Genomic DNA, 20,111 nt, shown 5'->3' with positions numbered 1-20,111 from the left:
TCCCGACGTCGCGTTCCAACGACCCGTTCGTGCCGATCGTTGCAACGAAATCGGGCGAATCGATTTGGCGCGCGATACGCGAAAATGCAAATTTCCTTTCGATCGAAGGGGCCGGAAAGGGGTCGGTTGGAAATTCGAATCGAACCCATCGCTGGTCGCACCCCGTGCCACGTCAATGGGGAGCAGGTAGCAGAAGGAGCATTGCGATCGACAGGCAAACACCGTGCGCTCTTCTCTCGGTCGGCAAGACTCGGTGTGGTGGTGATGGTGGCTGGGACGACGAGCGAAGCCGCGACTCGGGCCAAGAGGTAAGCGTATCCGGCGATGGCTGCGGGCCGAGTTAACGCGTTTCTTTTATTATGACACGCAACTGGAGCCAAGCCGACCCTGCGCAACCGTTTAGGGAAATTTCCTTCCACTGTTATTCAAACGAGGGTCCAACCGAAAACGCGACCCGTTCGCGCTGCCCCGTCAACCTATGCATATCGATCATTCTTCGATCCGATGAATGCGCCAACCAACCGAACCAACCCTTCTGCCTCTGTCGAAAAGGCATCAACGGTTTTTTCTCGTTCACGTCCTTGGTCCTCGTTACGAAACGACGACGATTCGTTCCGCGAGTATTCGCCAAACATCGCCGATGGTACTCGGTCAGCGACGAGGTCCTTTTGCCGCCGCGAGTTGGTCCGAGTCTTTCGTCGGTGTAAACTCGTTTGGCTGCGACCTTCGGTGGCGTTAAACGAACGCTATTCATCGAACTCTGTGCGCGTTCGTTCGGACGCGTGTAAACACAGGGAACGGCAGCGAAAGGGAGGCAAACGGCAGACAAGGTGGAATCGGGGGAGAAGGTTTCGTAGACCGCGCTCGCGAATTTTCCAAGCGCGACGCGTGTGCGCCGCGTAGAATCCAGAGACGAGGTTCGCTGCTGTTTGTGTTTGAGAAGTAAATTACAATAATCGAATAGAAACGGTTAATTGCCCCTTTGGTTTGTCGTCTGCAGTTTACCCCCGTTAAGCTCGTCTTATCCGCGGGAACGGCGTTCCACGCGACCGGCGCAGCCGAAACCAGGTTTTTGTCAACGAAACGGTTCAGCGAGAAACGCGGGAAATAAGCGTATCGCGTCGAACGAGATTTTTTTCTTCGCTAAACGAGCAAAGTGGAACGAGCGAACGGCGGAGTCCACCGGTGTTTTGAAATACCAGCTAGGATTTCCGAAGGATTTATTTCAAGAAGCCGTGTTCGCGACACTCGGTGACCGGTGCTTATAACCGGACGCACTGGCGTGGCATTAGATATACGAGTTAACGACTTAGAAAAAAACGCAGGCAGGAATGTCACCTGTTTGTGCAAGTATCGACATTATCCCATTGCGACGCGATAAAATCGAGCTTAAAAGCAAAACAGGATATTACTTAAGCGCGAAAACATTTTGTCTTGAGAAACACAGCCGTCGTCCGATTGATTTATTATGTCGACCGGTGTTCCTCGCCGAGATACGCGGAGGAATACCGTTGAATCGTTGGCGATGCGAAGCGCGAGAAAGAAATTCTGCCGATGCGTTGTCCCGGTGTTTTTCGAATTCCTGCACCGTAGAGACGGCCAATGGTGCACTTGGTCGACAGCTATTATCGTTTTACGAGCTCGTAAAGGAATTAATAGGCATCGACGTCGTAACCGCTTAAAATACGTCTGTTTGATTGGACAAGCGCGATCATGGTGACCGATAGCACGGCTATCTCGATAGTAGTCGCGGTAGTAATCGCGGCAGTAATCGAGGTAATAATCGCGACGCGATCGATCGGAGACGTTCGACGCGACGGAAAATTTGCGATCGAAACGAAAAGGAAATAAAGCGACGTGGAAGAAAATAAAGAGGACCGTTGCGTACCGTCGCCGACCTCTGCTTCCTGCGTAGTTCTAAGTTGTTCTCTCGCGCGCATTGTACACACTGCGCGATCAGTGAGCAAAGGTAAGCGCGAACGCTCGCCGCCACGGCGAACCGAGAGACGTATTTGTAGAGGCAGCAAAACTAAAAGAAGAGAAGCACAGAGAGAGAGAGAGAGAGAGAGAGAGAGAGAGAGACAGAGACGGAGACAGAGACAGACAGACAGACAGAGAGGAGAAGAGATAGGTTGGCCGAGGAGGATAAAGTTGAGTCGACGCTCGCCATTACCTCCGAGATTCGTTCTAGCTTCCAAGTATTCCGTTGTTCGTTTGCTCCTCTCGCCGGACACCAAGAACCGCTCGACTATTTCGCCGGTGCGACGACGCGCCGGTCCCATCTTCGCACCGGAGGGGACTCGTCTCGCTCCGAATACCGAGAATTTCGGCATAGAGAAGCCCGCGTTCGTGCGCATCGCGAAGGAGCGTCGCGACCCTCTCGAATCAAGGTCAGGCTGTCGGTACCACCGACGCAACCGTTCCGTGCCGCTTCGTCGACTCGATAGAGGGGTTTAGATCGGGCGGAGAAAAGCGAAGGGAAGAACGGAAGAAATCGTTGGCTGGTGGAGCACGATCGTGGTGAAAAGTTGGTCGAAAGAAGGTCGAGAATCGAGTTTAGCAGGATTTTGGCGGCGAGGTGTGTAGGGCGACGGAGCCGAAATAGCAGCGGGGAATGCTCGCGGCTAGAGGCGAGAGAGGCCAGCCTTTCGGGACCCGGTCCCCGGTCCCCGGAGTACTGGCGACTGGCGATTATAAAGAACAGTAAAAAAGAAACGAGACGGGAGACACCGACGGCGAAAGAGAGACGGGACGTGAGCGAAGAGAGGAGCGGCACGGCGCGTATAGGCATCGTTGTTGGCTGCGTTTAAAAAACCAGTTGTGCGAGCCGAGCCGACAGCGACGGCACTCGCCGGGCCATCGAGAAAACCGGCGAGAAGGTGCGCGTGGGCCGCACGACTCCTATAAGGACCACGCTTTCGAGCCCTTCGCCGCATTCAGACGCTTCCACGGTTTGTTTTCTGCCGGATAGGTGACTCGACTCTCGGCTCCGCTCGCAGCTCCCAACCCTTCGACCGACTTTCGCTCGGCTCCATCGTTTCGCTACCTCCACGCTCTACCTTCCTCTTTCCTTTTCCTCTTTTCTCGGATGACGCGCGATCATCGACACGCCGTGCGTATTCGGTAATGACGACTCGAATCGCGACGAGTTCTCGAGTCGCGGGATCGACGACGACGTCGCTGTTGCTCGAAAGATTACTCGAGAGAGCGCCAGGATGCGACGAAAATTATGCAAATACGATGCAAATCCCGGAGCAGCGTGACGCTAATCCGCGTCACAATATTGAAGGTAATTGGTCGATCTGGGATTGCTTGGCCCGCCTTTCTCTCGCGGTCTTTCTCCGTTCCGCTTTCACCCTCTGCCCGATCGCGTCGTAAAGTACGCGGCAGCCGGAAGTCTTCATCGCGGAATAGATTTTACGACGTCGAGATCGTACGGGTAACAACGGCGTGAACCAAATCCGAGGCTCGACACTTTCGTAAAACTGGGATAAGTCGGTGCTGCTGCTAGATCTCTCTCGATCTCGTTTACGACTAGCTGGTGAAACCTTTCGTAGACGCGAGACGCGCGATGTGTTCGATCGGATCGGTCGAATCCGAAGGCAACGCGCGAAAGAGTCTGCGCTCGATTATGCCTGAAAAGATCGTCCTTCGGTGTTCGCCTCTTATCGATCCTCGTACGGATCTCGGTGTTACGGTAGACGAGGGGGAGGCAAAGGGGCGGACTCGAGGTTCATTCATGCCGGCCGGTGGAAGAAGAATTATCTCGGTCGGGCCCGTTATCTGCGCGACGTACGTGCGTGTAAGTACGTAGCCAGCTCGAAGGTAGTCACGAACCCGAAAGAGATACCGCGCGATTCCGAGCGGAAAGCACCGGAGAGTGGCGCTCGGCGGAGAAAGAGGCGCGTCTAGCCCGAGGCAAACGAAGAGAGAGAGAGAGAGCGATGGTCCGTTCTCGTGGGGGTTGATGAATGACGGGCGGTTAGCCACGACCACGCTAAAGTTATCTCGGTAATCTGAGGAGGCGAGGTCCCACTGTCTTACGAGGAGTTTTATTATGGTGTTTCTACTTGGCAAGGGCGAGGTCAGCGCGGGCGTGCGCTACGCCGAGGCCTGAAAACGAGACTGGGTCAGCCCCGGTTGCATCAGAGACACGTCGAAACGGAGAAGGGTTTCCCTTCGTCGTTCCTGTCGAAACTCGAATCGTTTCGCAGCTACGGGCTGGCAATTTCCATCGTTCGACCTTTCTCGAGGCCTTGACCCACTCTCTATTATAGACTCTTTGCTGGCCACACGATCCTCGGTCGGTATCACCTGTCGTCGCGTTATTTCGCCCGAGCTAATCCAACGTCCGATTTACGGCCGTAATTCGCTGGTCGATTTCCATCGGCGAAACGGGTCCTCGCTCGTTTCCGAGAAAATCGCGTCATAGCGACATCTACGAGCGCGAGAATCGGAGCAAAAGTTGGCGGCTGCCCTTCGACATCGGTAACCTTGAGTCGGATAGAGAAGGGTCTGAGAAAAAACGGCAGCATCCCCGTTCGCCTTGCCGCTCCATCTGTTGCCTCTCGTCGGTAAGGGATTTCGTCGCGGAAACAGTCCCAAAAAGACGAGGAGAAAGGGTGGGCCCCCTTTCGAGTCCACGGTCCCTGCCAAGGTGCCTTACCGGTCGTGATTCTTATCCCTCGTTCGTTCGCAGCGATCGCGTTGCAGCTGGAAAGGGTTGGAAACTTCGGCGTCGGAAGATGCCGCCGGCTCGCCCTCGAAAGTAGGCCATCGAAGCGCAGTTTTCGTTAGGTCGTCCGCCGAACGATCGTACCCCGGGCGTCGTCGTAATTTCTTGGTCCGTAGATAATTCCAATTATCGTTTAGACGAACGCCGGTAACGTTCCTAATAACAATAATCAGGGTGGCGATCTACGTCGTGCGGTTATTTTCGTTCCGGTGTTTTTCTCCGTCGTCGGTCGCCGTGATCGGCGCGTAGATCCCCGAGCCATCCGGCTTCGACGTTTGCGGCGAATCGACGAAGCGTTACCGGGAACCGACAACAAACTCCGATAGGCTACAATTATCTGCGGCGAAACATCGTCGTTTCTCGGAGTAACGCCTCCAGTCTTTTCGAGAATCCACGGTTTCCTTCACGGCGATTTTGTTTCTATCGTCGCGTGATCGGGCACGCGCCACACCGTGCCTATCAACTTCCTATCTCGTTGCAACGAGTTTTCGGTAGGGAGTTTTCGGAACGAGACCTTCTAACGAGCCGATCGAGCCTGCGGGGCCGACCTTCCGAGATTCGGGGATCGTGCGCGCGGCGCGAAGCTAGCGACCAGCAAAACGAGGTTCGTCAGTTGCGACCTTTCCAACCGACTCGTCCCCGAATACTCGGAAGCAGCACGCAACGAAACGGATCGCGATGCATCGGGTCACGCGCGTCGCTCGAACCGCCACGAAGGAACACCGACGTCGGCGGAGACTGGCGGATCGCGCAAAACTGCCTTCTTCGTCATGACACGTCGGCGAAGCCGACGACGGAGCATCCCGTCCATCTGTTCGCGATCGTTGGCTGCGAACGAGGCGAAACAATAGAGCAACGCTTCGCAGCGAGTAGATACGTTAGCGCGGAGATGCGCGCGTTCGATGGTAGGAAGGCCGATGGAAAACCGCGGCGAGAAGGAAAATCCGCGTCCGTCGCGTTGTTTTCTCTCGAATCTGAAAGGTCCGCAGAGGCGAGAAAAGCGCTTCGAACGCGAGGAGAAGACGGATCGTCGTGGAAAGGTGAAACATATCGAAGAAACGACGGGAAGACGTTCTCTCTCTGTGTGGAGCGCAAACGCAAACGCAACCGTGTATACCACGATGCGTTTACTACACGCTTACCGACGCGCCATTCACTGGACCCCTATGAATGAACACGGACGAACGCGCGATGGCAACTTTATACGCTGTAACGCGACCAGGCAGAGTGGTTGCCGGACCAAAAGAAGGAGAAAGAGGGGCCCGTGCACCGTTGGATAGAGCGAACGGCGCGTGAGATGAGAGAGGGAGGAAGAGAAAGATTTCTGGAGGAGGGAGAAAATGGACGGAGAAGGGAAGCTTGCGTGGACGCGAAACGTATGCACGCACACGCCGATCGATCGAGAGGTTGCGCATTGTATTATTATTCAATAGCGATAGAGTAATTGATCTCGCAGTGTCTTTCTCTCCCTGCCGCGAGGCTGTACGCATTCGTGTAACGTTGCGCGCGTGCGTGCGTGGACAGCTCGGTCGAAGAATCGCGCGCAAAGGAGCCGCGAATAGACGGGAGCGAGCAAGAAGGCGAATCCGGTCGTTTAATGAGTTTGATATGGAAGGGCCGTCTCTGCTCGCGATCTTCGTTATTCACGGGACGTCTCGGCTCGGCGGCTCGTCACGGTCCGATCGAACGCCGCGCGTCGTTAAATCGCCCTTCGATATCGATCGAGAGAACGACACCGATGGTAAACCGCGGCTCGTTCGCGATTCGTTCCACCCCCGTGGATCGTCTCCGCCCCTCGATTTAATTTTCAGAACGATACGCGTCCGAATTCACCTGCTTTCGCTGCGCGATCGATCGGATCCGCTCGAGGAACGTTTCTGGCAAATCAACGCGCGCGAAAAATTCGCCAAACGAGGTGTTAATTCGTTCGTGGCCGATCATTGGGATCGAAGAAACGTCGCGGCGTTCGGTTTTTATCGCGTCTCGAGCGGGCACGATCGGCATTTCGAGTTTCAAAAGTTCTCTTCCCGATGATTTACCGCTAGATTTCTGACCTTTAAATACAACCGGCGGCCCGTGTTCCGTTCTCGACCTCTCCGAGACTACTTATCACGTAATCGGGAGTAGTTATACGGCATCCACTTTCGTCGATGCGAAATTGTCCATTGGAAGCGAAAGGTACGAGGCGAGATACGGGTCGAGCATGTATATTATTGTGTATTTGTCAGGCTGCGGCAACGGGCCCTCCCATACCGAGTCCTCGCTCCTCCCCCGCCTTCTCCTCCACCTTTTCCATCTCCTTTCCACCCCTGTCTCTGTGTCGTACGTACAACCTGCATTCCCGTAAGTATAATTCCCGCCGCGTTGTTTGTATGCACATGTAAATGCACGGGTATTGTGTTTGCCGATGCCACACCACTACCGCTGCCGCACCGACGACGTTCCACCGTGTCCCTACACGAAAGCGTTAAACGCCGAGCGCTGTCTCGAATTCGAAACTAAACGCTCCACTCCGTCTTCGTCCTAACGCGATCTCTCGATCGCCTCTCTCTCTCTCTCTCTCTCGCCGACGATTCTCGTGTTTTCCATCGTTTCGTCGCGATCCGCGATCGCGTCATCGCGAGAGACGAAAAGTTGGACGGCGCGCCGTGAAAGCAACGCGAAAGATTCGCGCGAGCTGCGCCGCGTCCAAGGTTCTACGCCGTGGGACGCGTTCGTATTCCGTTAGCCGTGTGTAAACCGACGCGAATATCGCGTTGCATCGAATTCCCCGTAACGATAACGCTCGGTCGCCACGAGGCACCGCGGCTCTCTTGTGAAGCAGACTTTAACACCAGCCACGTTGCCAGCTGAACCATCCCGGGGCAGCCCGACAACAGGAATGCCGTGTGTTAAAATGCCTTCTGCGGTTGTGTGTTGGAATCGTGCGCGTCTCGTGCGTCGCGTTACTGTGTGCGTGCCTGAGTAGGATGCGTAAAACGTGCGTCTGCGTTCTCCCCGTGCCCAGCCTCGGGCCCAGCATCACCTGTCTTCCCTCTCCCGACCCTCCCCTCCTCGCCCTTCTACAACCACCTAACTCTCTTCTCTTTCCTGCCTTTCCTTTCCCTTCCTTTCCTTCCCCTTTTCTCTTGCCTCTCTGAACCCTTCGCGCATCCCGCTCCTCTCCTCCTCTCTCCGTCTTCGCTGCTTTCTCCTGCGATCTCTGCCTCTACCACAGAAACAGCAGATCCCTAAAGACAGCCTGGCACTAGTTCGATCTCGGATCTTCGATTTCACTTTCGCGTTGCCGTTCCATTTACGAATTACGCTGTTTCCAAGTTATAGCTGCAAGAGGCACGATGTCCGCGGCGATTCCCAACGCATTCGACGCGAAACGCGAAGCGAAGGCAATCCGAGATGGCAATTTCGAATGCCGCGGGTCTCGGGTCGATCGGCGGGTAACCATCGGCGATCGAAAATTGGAAATGGTCGTTCGCTCAGAAGGGGTTACGAACGAGCCGAGATTTCCACGTGGCTCCGACAGGCGCGTGCTTGCGTTTACGGTGGTTGCGGTTTTGCGGTTTGTACGACAGGCATCGTCGTTCCTCGGCTTCGTTGTTGCCTACCGCGCGCGCGCGCTTCCGAATCGTCTTTAACGCGTATCCGCGTAACGTTACCGCGAACGTGGCTACCGAACGGCAGACCCTCGGCGGCGGTTTATACTTGACGGCTGGAAGGAAGTTTCTCTCGGAGGATCGTGGACGAATCGTCGCGAAGCGAGCACGAGCGCGCGTGCGAAATCCTGTAATTTCGAGTAAAGTGGAAGGCGAGCGTTTCGCGTTATCCCGTCGAGTCGGTGCCGTGTTCAGCTATTCTCGGCAATGTTAAAAGCCGACTCGTTTAATTTCCTTTTTTTCGTCTGCGCACGGCACATCCCACCCTTTTGTGCGCTGCACCTTCAGAGGTCTGCACCTACTCCTTCGGGTCCGTTTGAGCGTGCTACGAGCTAAACGTGCCCCGCGGGGGCCCACGGTCCGGCAGACCCTCGCTTTTACCCTTGACCGATCTCCCTTCGGACGCGTCTTCTTCGACAGTGCTGGATCTACTTCGTTTCTCGCCCTGCACACCGTCTTCCTCGGTTCTTCCACGGACACCGCGTCAGGTCGTGAAACGTTCGATCCGCGTTTACCCGACTCGTGCACGTGTACGCGCAGCGGATAATCGAGCCTCGAAGTAGCCAAAGATTAAGTCGAGTTGTTGTCATCGCGGCAGCGTAACTCCAATCTATTAAGGTTATTATTCTAACGGCGTGTATAGGTAATCGGAGGATTATGATTTCGCGCACAGCAGCGGAACTACCGTGCCTTTCACTTACCACGAGGAGACACGGGTAATAGCTCCGATCGGCGGTGTAGTCGGTGACGCGTGCATACGTAACTCGTAAGTTGGTGCTTCGCAGGGATCTGTACGGTGCGTTTCTACGCTTACGTCGCCACGAGGCGGCACGGAGAGGGAGAGGTAAAGAGAGAGAGAGAGAGAGATAGAGAGAGAGGCCCTCGACCTCGGAACAGTGTTACGTGTCAGGTACCATAGCCATACGCGTGAATAAGTTATGGTCGGTCTGCCATATCCACGAGGCAGCACGCGTGCATCAGCTCCGGTCCACGCTTCTCTCGGTCTCCTGCCGACAAGAGCGAGAGAACGTCGTCGCGTTTCCTAGTATCCAAGACGTTAACCTTGTACAACCGGTGACCGACGGCAGCAGCATCATCGAACCGACATATCGGTGTGTACGTCGTTGTTCCGATGGCGTCGCATCGTATCGCCTATTACGAAATCCTCGTGAAAAGCGCGCAACGATGCGTCCATGTGTCGCGATCAGTCCGACACGCCCGAGGATTACGAAAAAGGAAAAAAAAAAAGAAAAAGAAAGACGATGTTCGGTCGAAGAGCAGGATGGGCGGAGCGGAGAGACGTCGTCGACGGATCGCGTAGAAATCGCGAGGTCGAGACGAGAAAGGGTGGATGAAAGGTGGAGGCCCAAGGACTCCCCATTGCGAACGGTGGCGCGAGTTATTTTCTGCGGAACGTAATTCACGTCGGAGGGGTGGTGTGGGTTCTGGTGGCCCCCTCGGGCTCCCGTCGCTCGCTAGCATTGTCCTCCTCCCGAGGCGCATCTTTGAGCTGCCGCATTCTGCGTAGCGTCACTTTATAATATTTACAGCCCTCCGCCAAATTCCTTCCGCACCGTTTTATCTTGGTGACCGGCGCGGTGGCTGGAACAGAGGGAGGAAGCAGGGCTGGCCCCGCTGGAGTGCCGCTTCCTCCGGTCCTCGATTCGAGCAGAGGGTCCTATCGAGACCAGCGGCGGCTTTTGCTCGATTTTCTCCTCTTCTATCCAGCTCTCGGCCCTCTCGGAACAAGCGGAGAAACGAATTTCGGGAACGGACCAGCAACTTGGTCCAGCGAGTAGGAAGGAAAGGGGGAAAAGGGGCAGGTTATATCGGTGCTTCGGGTACGGAAGAGAGACGACGGAGAGAGAAGAAACGAGGGAAGCGATCGTGCATGCGTCTTCTATTTGTTAGGAGTTAGGAGGCAGAGGCTTCGTCGGCTCGTAACCGCGGCCTCTTATAAGCCCCCGATGGGGGCCCCCAATCGGACACATGAAAGCCAAAAAGCCGAAACTTGTCGTTGATCTAGTGCTCCAGCGGCCGCTTAACTAGGGCCCGATACCTTCGGATAAGGGCCCCCGTACCCGAAACCATCGACGTTTCGACTGCGAGGACCCGCCGTCATCTATTATATCCGCCAACCACCCTTTATCGGGATTCTCCCGCCGACTATCGGCTACCATGATTCTTCTCGATCCGTTTCGCCACGACCCGACACGGGGGTGGATGCACGCTCGTGTCCCTTTGTTGCGAAATCGGCGAGACGAACGAACCTCCGCTCGGTCGCCGCGTTCGTTCTTCCTGGCTTCGAGCGCGGCACGGCGTTTCCACGTTCCTCGATACCGGCGATCTACGTTACGCTCTATCGGGCCGGCGCTACTCTCTCGATCGGCAATTAACGGAATCGAGATAACGATCGGCGATCTCGCGGCGTCTCGTAACTTCCAATCAAGCCGGTGTCGTCGATCAACGATATCGCGCAAACTTCGAAGCGGAGATCGTTTTTCAAGTATCTGTAAAAAGCGCGGAACCGTAGTCGGGCCCGTTTCTTCTTAGTAGCAACGGGACAGACGCGCAAAGTCTCGGACTCGCGACAGAACGGTTACGGACGAAGAAAGAATTATAGCGGCACTCGACGACGAAACTTTCCAACGGTTTCGTCGGTACAAGTAACATCGGCGAAGCGTAAGTACCGACAGACCTAACGCGTCGTCGATATCCCTGCGGTTCTTCCGCCGAATACTCGAAAGAAGACGTACGTGGCAACGAACGTGTGCGTAGCGGGGATATCGAGGGACGACGAAAGAAACGAGTCGGATCGAGAAAACGGTCGAGTTGTAACCGATTGGCGAGAATCGAGAGTTGTACGAAAAGAGTCGAAAGCGAGAATCGTCGATAAATATACCGTTAAACATCGCCGAGTATTTCTTTGCCACCCTACACGTGCTACACCAAAATCAGGTCAGAATTTTGCCCGGATACGTTGGATTTTGCGAACGGACAGAGACGCGTCTGTAAGTTGGCAGTCAGCCGAGATTCAAAGGATCGTCGTGTTGCAACGACTCGCCGTTCGTCAAGGCTGTTCGCGCGGCTGTACAGGCGTCCCGTAGGCGTCGAGCGTTAAACGCATTCCAACTTAGAGGTTACGCGTTGCGAAATCGCAGCGCGTGAGCGTTGCGTCTCGTTAGCCGCGATTCGCGCGACCTTGCCTCAAGTTCAGCCGAGTCACGGTGCATCGCGACCGATAAGGAAAAGGCTTCGTGACTTCCTCGGCGAGACGCGGCCGGTTCGCTTCGAAATCTTAATGCGAGAGCGGAGAAATCGATCGTCGGCCTCAACGCCGGCCTCAACGCCGACCGTGTGTCGTCCGTTGACGAAAGCCGACGTGTTTTTTCCTCAAGCTGGCTGTATGCAAATGTCGCGGGTTCGATAAAAAGTAATCGGTCGAGAGAGGTGACAGAAGCGGTTGTTTTCGAGTGGCGTAATTTCCGCCACTAGCGTCGCTCCTCGTGTCCAAGCACGAACACGCGTTTCTCCTCTTTCGACCGAAAAAATCCGACATTGAAGCATGGATAGCGTGGACCGTGCTTATCTACGGCTCTAGCCGAACTATAATTTTAGTCACGATTCATTATTTCGGCGTGCTAGCTTTTCGAAGACACTCGGAGAATTTATATTCACGATTTGTGGCTGTCTCGCGCGCCACCTTCTGCGAGAGAAGGAACGCGAGAACGAAAGAACGGTACAAGCGGAATTTCAACGTGTTGCCATCAAGGTTGGCCTAGTCGGTCGAAATGTCACCCGGCGTGCTAAAAACAAAAGACATCGATAGCCTGTAAGTGCCTCGGGATACGTGTACGCGCCTTAACGCCTCTGCTCGTCCTGCAGAAGACGAGGCGCGTCGCGTCGCTCCGAACGTCGGGCCGTCTCGAACGAGGTCGACTGTGCGCGCCAGCTCCGGGGGAAAGTTCGATTTATGACTACTCGATTTCGGAAGAACGACACTCGTGTGTGCCTCGAAATCCCACCGATAATGTTTGTCAACGAAAGGTCGCCTCCGGAGGCGGGGAATATCGTGGCCGGTCCTACTTGTAGCGAATAGTCAATTTTAGGCGGTAACTCGTCGCTGCGATTTCTATCTCTCACCGCGTTATCTCGATTCTTCCATCTAACGACGTTAAATATCTAACATATAGTCCGAACGTTAGGAATCGTTTCGTGGACGTTGGACGCACTTACGACGATCGAACGCCGACTTGGTCGCTGACTTTGGACTCTTTCGCGACTTCCACCTACCTGCGATAATCGAGCGATTCTCACGATCGACTCGAGAATCACCGGCGTATTAATCGCGAAACGGCTCGCGATATCGATGTTGTGCGCAGCACCGAGTCGTGTCTGTCTTCGCGAGGTTGTCCAGCTCCGTGGAAACGGCCAACCAGCAGTCGAAGCCAACCAAACGACTTCTACTTATTGCGTAATTCCGCGGTGACGAAGGCGAGCGGGATCGCGACTATAGACCATTTATAAACGTTTGTACATTATATATGTATATATATATATATGTATAATATATACATATATATATATAGTATATACATATATACACACGTATACGCGCGGTATACAGAGCTACGTATACTCGTAAAAACGATGCGCGCGCACTCGTATAGCTCGGTACGACCGATGTTCGGTCGCGTGGCAGTACATAGGAGAGGACAGGTACACGTACATGTGCAAACAACCGAGGCTTTTTTTCCTAGTAGCCGCTCGTTTTCCTTTTGCCGTTCGAACGAGACTGCTCGATCCACGATCGCTGTTCTTTTTCGCAAATTCCACGAGACCGCGACGAAGCGATTCGCGGCGTTGGAAATTTCCTACGAGGTCGATCGCGCGTCGTATGGAACGAGCTCCGAGATATCGAAGGAAAATCATGTGGCGAAGGCGATCGCAGGTACACGATTCGGGGTGAAGACGGCACGGCGTCGCGCTAATTCAAGGACCGTGTCGCGGAACGAGCGTGAAGCGAAACGAAGCGACACGTGGAGGCATCGAGGCATTTTCTCGCGCGAACGGCACCGTATCACTGGGACGGGCACCGTGCTGAGCGTAAATTATCGTCGACTGACACGACCTCGAGGCTCGAGTATGGACGAGAGTAGGCAGTAGCTGGACGATCGAGTGCCACACGATCGAGATAACGGGGCTTAAACGTACCTAAGGCGTTTCGTCCACCACGAGAGACGGCAAAGTGGGGCTCTCGTGGTTGGCTCTCTTCTTGCACAGGGCTTTTATCACTTTAACCTCGGATTCTCCATATACTTGGCCGCGATGGAATTTCCTTCGAAATTTCTTTCCTATCCTCGCAATTCGGACAAAGTCAACCGAGATCGTCCGTCGGCCGTGGCAGATTCTTGGTTTCGCAAGAGGAAGAAATCGCGTGGAATCGGTGCTGACGTCGCTGCCACCGCCGCCGCTGCCGCCGCCGCCGCCGCCGCCGCCGCCGCGCGTTCTGTCGCAATAACGTCCCTTTTACCGCGAAGAAGGTGAACTACATATTATTCCAGCGTGGACGCAGAAACCGGGAAAAATAGAGGAGACAAAAAAGAGGCGAGAGTCACGGATTCGAAGGTATCTCGGAGTGTCTAAAACCGGTACGGGCAGCGGTACGGTATCGCGTATCGGGGCGGAGGGGGCAAAAACGAAGGAGAAAAATGAAACCTGAATTTTCGATCGGCGATCGTCGTAGATCGAGATAAAGAGCGGAGGTAAACGGAAGCCAGGCGACACTGGTTCGTGGTCAGGCTTTCGGCCGGGGAGCTGTTAAAGAGTTGGGAGCGGCTCCGTGACAGAACTGGTCTTAGAGAACGCTCGGACCTCCGAGACCTTCCTCGAGGTGTATACGAGGGAACGTTTAACGTTGCGTTTCGTCGCGGACGATGCTGTCGCCGATGCTGCGGCCGGTACGATTCGCCTTGCGCGAAATTAGTCCCCGGTGCCACCCACTCTCTCTCTCTCTCTCTCATTCTCACCTTCTTTCTTTCTATCCTGACTCCGACGACGACGATAATAAACGTTTCTTTCGGCTGACGTTGGTGCAAATTATGCAAGAGTTAACGCGTCGCGGCGAGTTCTAGGTTGACCGCTTCGTTACAAAACTTCGTTATAAGCGCGGTAAAGGCTCGCGCTCGTATCGACGGTGAGGAAAATCGAGGGAACACGTACGAATTAATTAATTAGGTGCGCGTGCGAACTCGATCGGACGTCGTTTCGTTATTTAGCGGCGGAAGAAACATAAAAACAAAGAGTAGGAAATTACGTAAAGCGTTAACCGGTTAATTTATCCGATTCCCACGTTGGACGTTGAGCGTGGTTGCGCGTTTTTATCGAAATACGTTTATCTAAGCTCGAACGAGTTTCGAACGGTTGACGGGAGGATCCGCGCGGAAGCCGAGCGATTGCTCGTAATCGATGGTCGGAACGGAGCGGAACCGATACCGGCGGATTCCACGAATCAATTTTCGCCGATGATATCCCGATCGATCGATCGATCGGTCGGTCGGTCGGTCGGTCGGTCGGTTTAAATGAACTCGTTCGAAGGAAAGGGTGACGGAGGTATTTATGCGCGGCGGTGTGCGCCGCACGAAAGCCACAAGGTCGAGCCGCATTAATAAAACAAACACAATGTACGACGCAATTCTGCATTCAAGTAGGCTGTCCGTCCCCGAGGCGACGGTTTCCACGTACGATCGACAGCTACTATCTCGAGAGTGCCGGACACCGTTCGTGCCTCGCCGTTGTCTCTCTATCCCTTGCCCCGTCATTTCACTCTCTACCTTACACTACCTCGTATCGTGTAGTTTCTCCTTTCCGGATGCCACGATCTTTCCCTCTTTCGAATTGGGTTTCGCACGAACCTCGTAAAATCTAGGTAACGGTAAACCGCTGAAACGACGTCCGCGTTTCGCCTACTAAATTATCATTAACCTCCGGGGAATCGAATCGCAAATTAACATTTCGCGTAACTCGCGCGTCTCATCGCGTCGGGTTACCGGTTCTAATTAGCGCGGTGATTTTTGTCTGCGAGCAAAGTAGCGAGCGTCGTTGTAGCCGCGGTCGTCGTCGTCATCGTCGCGGCACATCCGGTACCACGAGTCGTTTCGAGATCCTTTTATAGGAGATGCCACACCGCGTTATTATCCAATGCATTCGTAATTAGCTCCTTCGCTCCTCTTCTCTCATCGACCAACCTCTCCGCGGTCTCCCTTCTTTCCCTTCGTCCTTTTTTCCCCCCCGTTTTTTACGAAAAGAGGAAACGATCGCGGCCGATCGTTACCGCAAAAGTTCCGATTTATCCGGTAAAACGGCGAACGGCGAAGTTTAGTCACGGCTGATTTTCTCTGGTATCTACGACGATCTGGTTCTGTCGATGATGTAACGACAACTCGAAATGTCGTCGGCCTTCCAGGCATTCGTTCCCTCTAGACTCCGGCGGAATCCGAAGATCGAGTCTTTCCCTTCGCTCTTTCGTCCCTGGCACGTTTCCTCATCAACGTTTCGTAAGCTCGAATTCCGAGGTACCCTCTTTTTTTCTCTCTTATTTCTGCTTCTTCTGCTTCTTCTGCTTCTTCTTCTTCTTCTTCTTTTTCTTCTTTTGCCTCTTCTTCTTCTCCTCCTCCTTTCGTCTTCATCCTGCTCGTCGTGTTTCGCGTGATTTCACGTCGTTTTCGGCGACCGATTGCGAATCGACGAATACCTGGCTCGTAATCTCCTGGGAGATCCATGGGCAACCAGTGCCACGAAAATCGTGGCGGCAATTGGGTCGCGATTGCCGATCGAACGCGATAAAAGTCACGGTAGCTGGTTGGTGTTTTCGTCTCGCTTCGCCGTCGCATCTTTCCGTTCGATCGTACTATGCCCATTTACGCAATCGAGCGCGTTAAGTACGAGTTTTGCCGGCCGTTCGAGCGAACCTGAACGAGCGCTCGTTAAGGTGTCTCTCGTGGACACAGATGACGTCGTCGAATGAACATTGCGACACGTAGCGACAACTTGCACCGTGCTGGACATCCTTGACTACTCGCGCATACCGTAGGGAAAAAACCTTCGTCCGAGAATACGTTGCGACGTTTCGTCTCGCAAAATCCTGCAACTTCGATACTATGACCAAAATGAAAAACAATCGAAGAAACGCAGTTACGTGGTTCGATTGGAAACGCGGCCGCCTCTGTATTCGGAAATTATTCAGGTTGGCGATAAAAGCGACGACGCTAGTCGCCGATTTTTATCTCGGACGTTCTAGACGAGAGACGAGCGCGCAACGTAGTTTTTTAAAGTACAAGGTGTGCACATCGATGATGTAGTCGGATGGAAGTTGCGACACGAGCTGCGTAGCTCGCATGGATGGCGGCCATCCTTGACAGCTCTTGGCTCGTTCCAACCACGGTAAGACTCTCCGTATGAGACCGCACACGCCCGACCGACCGACTGACTAACTTGTCTGGATCGCCGTGTGGGTCGTCCGGCTGCCATCAACCGCGGATCCAGCCATTCGTTCCGAACGTCCGCGGAAAAACCATAATCGTCATCGTGCAGTCGCGGCCGTTCCGCCACGCTGATTCTTCGCGATCGTTCGTATCGTCGATTTCGTCCGAGATACCGTTCGAAAGGTTTCCAACTAGGCGACCGCTCCCAACGATTCCAGACGGCACGTGATCGTTCGCAACCAGGCCAACCTCCGTTTTCGATGTTTCGCTCGACGCTCGGCTAAAAGTTCGTCCGTCTTTCCGTCGGGAAATTCTCCCCTCTGTCCTCGATCTCGATGGCCGTTTAAACCCGGCCACGGGGAAACTTTGACGATTTTAGCCCAACAACAGCTACTAGTCTCGATTTGGAACTCGGTCCGACGGCGGACGCTCGATCGAGCTACGTTTTCGACCAACGACGGCGTATGGTTAGTGGAATCTTACCACAGGCAGTAAATCTGGCAAGAAAGCCGATCTCGCTGACCCTGATTGGACCATTGGACGTGGACGAACAAGCTCGATATCGAGGTTCGCTTAATTTCCTCTCAACGGAACACGACGACACGAATTATTGGCTACGCACGGCAATTAACTATCAAAAATCTGAAGCGATCGCCTGCCGCGACCGTCGTTTCTCCGGGGAACTACGTTGACCTTTTAGTTGGTCGCGTTCGGTTCGTCCAAGCTGTTTCACGCCGTCCGACGAAAATTAACCTGCGATGTCGCGCCAGGTGCCGCTCGACCAGCGAAGAGGGGAGCGAGTAGCCGTGTAAAAAAAGCCTGTGTAACCGTTGTAACGTGCCGAGGAATATGCGTGTCCGATACATATTTCGGGGTGAGGGCTAATTAGTCGACACGGTGTAGAAAAACTGGCCGCGTAGAGGAAGATCGGATGGTAGATAGAAAATATTCGAGCAGGTGAAGTTGACGCGTCGACCTTGCGTTTCGTTAACGCGTCCGCGTAAGTTACAGTTCCATTGGAAAGGATCGGCCGACGCAACGTACCAAAGTTTCGCAGCGGCGACGGTAACGGTACGGCACCACGAATCGAAGATCACGCGGAACCAAGGTTGTTTTTCCAGATATATGAAAAACGTCGCCTTGCGTATCGCCGACAGGTTACAGTTGTTCCTCTCCGCGGATACGTCACGCGATTTCATCGCTTTTTCTTTTTTCTTTTTTTTTTTTTTTTGGCTACCGACGCGAACGTTACGCTAGAAAAACGAAATTCGAGCGACGAGAACGGGCTAACGATTGTATGGTCGCAAGAAGAAAGAACAGGATGGAAATTATCCCGATGCCGGTGTTGACAATGCGCGCGTTCTCGGTTCTATACGCAGTTGACCTTTGACCAGAGCGTGCAAAATAACGCATAAATTTAAACGGGGGCCTTTTATCGCGTCTAAACGAGTTCAGCTCGAAGGAGGCCTCGGTGACATAGTGAGCGTTGGGCGTGCTCTGTGTGTACACGCGTGCGTACGAGCCTCGTGACACCTGTGTTCTCCGTTAACTCGCCTATCGCGGACACGAACACGCGCGTCGAATATCGCGCGACACCGTTCACTTTGCCGCTCAACGTGCAGCAACCCGAAGCTACCGTAAACCAGTATTCGTCAAATCGGGAGGTGTGTCTGACGTAAAAGTGGGAGGTACGAGAAAGTTTGAAAGAGGCGCCAAATCGTCGAATCTTGGTCGAATTCGACGGCAGATCGAACGACGAAAATCGGACGGGACGCGCGTTACGTTCGCGGAATCCAGTCGTTTCTTCTGGTAGCGCGCAAGCGATCTAACCTTGACATACGTGACCAGGATCGATTAGTATCGTTGCACGGAGGCGCGTACCTGCCGTAATTTCGAATCGCAAACATCAACGGGTTACGCATTATCATATTGCTAATGTCTACCTTTGACTTTCAACAGCCGTATCTCTGTACGTGTAATTGGTAGCGCTAGATGTAACGTTAGCAGCTACATAATTGCAACGTTCGAGCTTCGAGTATCGCCAACTCGTAACTAACTATTACAGCATCGTTCGGAATATCATTAACGCCCCGTTAAATAGCCACGACTTTATCCGCTGGCCGTTGAAATCGTTGCGTCTCTGTCGAACGATCGGCGTCGTTCGTCGCTCGCGAAAGCGCCGTTGTATCTCTTGGAAGGCGAGAGATATTTCAGAAGTCGGCGAGAGATCGTTCGACGAGGCAGCAGGCAACGCGCGAAACCGTGATCGCGTTACATATTTAAATACGACCCGTCGAGTTCTCGCACAATTTTACGCGGCGATCGGCGAGCGCTGTGCGGGACTATTTACAGCTACGGGAAGTGGTCGACGGGAGGAGAAGAGGAGGATATGCAGATCGTATGGTAATCGTGCCGCAAGACAAGCGCAACCTGTGTCTCGAAAAAAAAAGAGGAAAAAAAAAGGAAAAGAAAGAGAAGAATGGACAAGGAGGAAAAATGCGGGAAAAGAGAAGAAAACGCGGAGGGATCGTGACGCGCGATCTAAAGTCAACGACGGAAATTTTCGAGATCGACGACTCGTACGCGTCGACGCGCCGACGAATGGGAAAACGATGCGCTGTAAAAACCGCATTTGCACACCGGCATCGACCGTTTTCGATCGTCGTCGCGTCGTTGATTCGCCGGCCGACTACCACGGATCGTAATCTTGTTATCCGGCAACGAAACACGATTTCCGACTTCTCTTTTCGCGCTCGCTGTTTATCATGCTCGCGCTGTTTTTTTCGATCGCGTCTGTCCGTTCGTCGGTTTATCCGGTGAACGGGATGCTATCGCGTATTCGAGACGCGCGTAAGACGGCGCAAGGTAAACCGCGATCGGCCTTTCGAATTCAGATCGAAGAAACGATCGGCGCTATGATTTTTGCGCGATTCTTTCGTCGCCGGCACCGTCGCGGCGGTACGTTACGCGGACAAACTGGTTTGCTTACGTTGGCGTTTCTCGCGGTCGAAAGGACGAGCAGGACGAAAAAAAGGTACTTTACGAAACGGGAAGGGCAGGTCGTGTCACATACCGGATTTTCCGGTATATCTAGACGTAACTAAGCGTGGCGGAGCGAACCGGCATGGGGGAACAGGTACGACGCAGGAAGCCGGTATAGCTACGTACGTACGTACGTACGTACGTACGTACGTACGTACATACGTGCTCGTGACTTTTCGCGATACGCGTTTTGAATTA

The 20,111-nt window shown here is 53.9% G+C and overlaps 1 protein-coding gene across 3 annotated transcripts in view; it reads left to right on the top strand.

Moving 5' to 3' along the window:
* LOC126928691 (uncharacterized) overlaps nt 1-20,111 on the top strand; it is a 238,600-nt gene that overhangs the window by 40,280 nt on the left and 178,209 nt on the right. The window lies entirely within an intron of this gene.

The sequence above is a fragment of the Bombus affinis genome, chromosome 2 (assembly GCF_024516045.1).
Source record: "Bombus affinis isolate iyBomAffi1 chromosome 2, iyBomAffi1.2, whole genome shotgun sequence".
NCBI lineage: Eukaryota > Metazoa > Arthropoda > Insecta > Hymenoptera > Apidae > Bombus > Bombus affinis.
The sequence above is the reverse complement of the archived record's forward strand: the minus strand, read 5'-3'. Positions and strand labels throughout refer to the sequence as shown.